This window comes from Lolium rigidum, chromosome 1 (genome assembly GCF_022539505.1).
Source record: "Lolium rigidum isolate FL_2022 chromosome 1, APGP_CSIRO_Lrig_0.1, whole genome shotgun sequence".
Taxonomy (NCBI): domain Eukaryota; kingdom Viridiplantae; phylum Streptophyta; class Magnoliopsida; order Poales; family Poaceae; genus Lolium; species Lolium rigidum.
In genome coordinates, this window is record NC_061508.1 from 207399714 (window position 1) to 207403261 (window position 3548).

Genomic DNA, 3548 nt, shown 5'->3' on the forward strand with positions numbered 1-3548 from the left:
ATCGCGGGAATCGAGGAGGCGCCTTGGTAACCGTACATGAAAGGCGGGTTTTACTTAAAAACAGAGTCAAGCAGAGCTAGGGTAGGCCCAGCGGGTCGCGTCTTGTCAGTCAAAATCGAAGTGTCAATAACATCATCCATGACGTCGTAAGGAAGCTTGAAGTATTCGAAGAAATGTGAAAAGGTATCGGATGATGAACTTGAGTCTATGTACGGATTGAGAGCATCCGCACCTAGACTCGGGGGCTACTCCCATCGGGAGCGCTGGACGCGCACCCGATAAAAAGAGGACTCGAAGGTATTCATGTGAAGAAGCGTCTGAAGAAAAGGATGAAATGTTCAACTCGAGTCTGCACCCGGTTGCAAGCGCCCGCGTCCAGACTCGGGGGCTACTTTTATCGGGAGCGCTGAACGCGCACCGAAGAAGCTGGTAGAATTGCCTCCTCGAGACAAACGTGAATCGTCGACATTACTCTGATTACAAGTGTTAGCTTTGCCCCTACCGCCATGCACACGTTACAAGAGGTAAGCATCTAAGCACAGAGCTGGATCGATTTCAGCTGGCTTGACCTGCACATCCGCTGCGGGAACGCACACCTGAACAGAATCGACGAGCAGACACACCGCCACGAGAAAAGATATGTTTTTCCTCTGCCCCGTAGGCTTCATCGGTTTTTTTTTTTTTGGATTTTTATTTATAGCACCCAATAGGCGGTTGCTTGACATGGTACAAGGGAACCAAAACAAGCACAATCAACACGTACTAGAGTCAGACTAGGAAACTAATTAAACTGTTTGGCTAATTCCAACACATTGATCGTTGGTGTCAGTGTCGAACTAGTGATGCAGGCCTTGAAGCAGGCCTCTGTATCTGCTGACCTTGCCTCGGAGCTCTCCGTCCTCCAAGCTCCTGAACACCTGCAGCGCGCGCACGCCGGCGGCAGCAGCGAGCCTCGGGCTATTCCAGGGCGGATGGAAGCCGAGGTGGGCGGCGATGCGCTCCAGCCCAACGGGCAACTTCGGGCACTCGGCGGCCATCCCCGCGACGTCGTAGACCTGGTCGCCGAGGAAGTGCCGCACCGCGCCCACGAACCCGGCCAAGTCGTTCGGGAGCGGGCAGCCTCCGGTGACGATCTTGAGCAGGTAGGCGACGTGGTAGGCACCGGTGTAGGTGACCCACGACAGGCCGCGCCAGGGCCCGATGAGGCCGGAGTAACTCAGCAGCATGGCGCCGAGGCTCCAGGCGTCGACGCCGTGGTTCGCGAACGTGTCCACGTCGAGGCCACGACCGGCGAGGTAGGCTAGGGAGTTCGCGTCGTGCGGATCAGAGTAGCGGCGGAAGTCCCGGAGGTTGAACTCCCAAGCTTCGGTCTTGCCGTCGCGGTCGCAGACGGCGATCCCGACCTGGAGCGGCTTGAGGGCGTCCACGTTGGCCTTGAGGATGGGGTAGCGCTTCTCGTCGGTGAGGGCGTCTTGGTCCTTGCCGGGATGGTGGACGAGGCCGGGTAGTGCACGTTGACGGCGACGTACCGGGCGCCCTCGGCAAAGTGGCGGAGCCTGGCCGCCTCTTGGTGGAAGCTCCAGGCCCACACGGGGTGCACCAGGACGGGGACGTGTGGCGCCGGCATGGGGACGGGGTGGTCCGTGGTCTGCGGCGGAGGAACGCGGCCGTGGAAAGAAGCCGGCGGCGGCGGAAACATCGATAACATGACTCGACTGTGCGTTGCTGTTGTTTTGCTTTCGAAGATCTTCCGCTGCTATTGTGTCAACCTCTTCTGAAGTTCTGAGTATATATAGTACTAGTACTCTCTGAACAATCGTAGCGAGAATCGGACACACGGTCCGGGTCGGATGGTAATCGGTGAGCAAATCTATTTCCATGGGAAATACGGACTCGCACAAGACACTATAGAATTAAGTATGTACCGTATGTGTTAGAAATCACTACGATGCCGTGTTTGATTCAGATTAGAAGACTCGACTAACCGATTCGTTTTGGTTTTTTTTTCTTTTAGCAATGAAACAACACTTTATTAAAGCACGCCGAGCCGCCTCACTAAAAACCTTCTTTTTCGGTACCCTGGTAAGGAAAAGAGTGCGTCGGAAACTCGCTGCTCAGTGACAACAGATTCATTACAATCAGCAAGAATATTACTCCTAAGACCCTCTGGCGGTCCCGTAAACCAGACATGCCGGCCCAAATCTCCAAACGGCGAGCCTCTCGCCAAACAATGCGCGTCACCATTTGACCTCCTCCCTTCATGAACAAACTGAACCACCTGGAAGTCATTTCTCCTAGCCCATAAGTGTTGGACAACTTGTCCGTACGAGCCTTTCCCCTCTCCTTCAATGCTACGGATGACATTCAGACAGTCCGACGCCACTCGGATACGCTGTAACAGGAGATCGGCTACCAGCGCCAGCCCCTCCCTACATGCCATTGCCTCCAAGCTCTCAGGATCTGAAACTCCCTGTAGGACCACAACGGAGGCGCCAAAAACTGCCCCGCCTCATCTCGAGCCCCGCCTCATCTCGAGCAACAGCCGATATCGCAACAGCTGGGAAATTCTTTGAAGCTGCCGCATCCACATTCACCTTGGCATGACCAGGAGGCGGAGGAAACCACTTCGGCCCGCTGATCGGCCCCGTCGGCGAGGACCTCGGACCAGGCTCCGTAATTTGAAGCTCCGCTTTAAATCTTTCGATGAAGCAATGCATCGAAAAAGGGCTCTAAAACTGCCCTTCATGAATAATCTTGCGCCTCGCATGCCACAAGGCCCACAGCGTGATCACGACCCTGGTCGACTCCTCATGAGAGAGGTCTTTCAGCATCGCTTCCAACCATCCGCGTGCATGTGGCTCATGCAGATGTTGCACATAGTCACTAATCTCCGCCGGCGCCAAAACCCAAACACTTCTTGCATGGTGGCACTCAATGAGGGAATGTTGCCACGAATCTGTCTCGCCGCACACCACACAAGCATTCTGTGGTGCCATGTTGCGATGCTGGAGGACATCAGCTATCGGGAGAGACTGCCTAGCCAGCCTCCATAGAAACACTCTCAGCTTTGACGGAACCTTCATCTTCCACAATGATGTCCACGCCCTCTCCTGATCTTTGGTGTTAGAAGCAACCGGTAACTCATCTAGCCACGCCAGCTGCCTCTCCCTAGTAGCCACTAGCATTCTGTAAGCCGAGCGCACCGTAAATACTCCATTGCGCTCATAATGCCAGGCCCAAAAGTCGGTTTGTCGTCTCGTGCTGAGCAGTATGCTTACAGTAGCCTGGGCATCCATTGGTAGGAACACCGACTGGATTAGCTCAATATCCCAAGTCATTGTCGCTTGATTCATCAAATCACCCACTCGTTGCGGAAACCCTTGGGTGCTTGCACTGGGAACAATAGTAACAGGGCGCAGTAGGCCATCTCTTGGGAGCCAATTCGTGTTCCAAATATTGGTGTCATCCCCCGTCCCAATTCTCTTGATCAGCCCTGTTGCGGAACCTCCCTTCCGTCCAGAATAGCCCTCCATATTTAGGAGGGAGAC

The 3548-nt window shown here is 54.7% G+C and overlaps 1 pseudogene; it reads right to left on the reverse strand.

Moving 5' to 3' along the window:
• Positions 1–836: 836 nt before the first annotated feature.
• LOC124654462 lies at positions 837–1708 on the reverse strand (annotated as a pseudogene).
• Positions 1709–3548: the final 1840 nt, after the last annotated feature.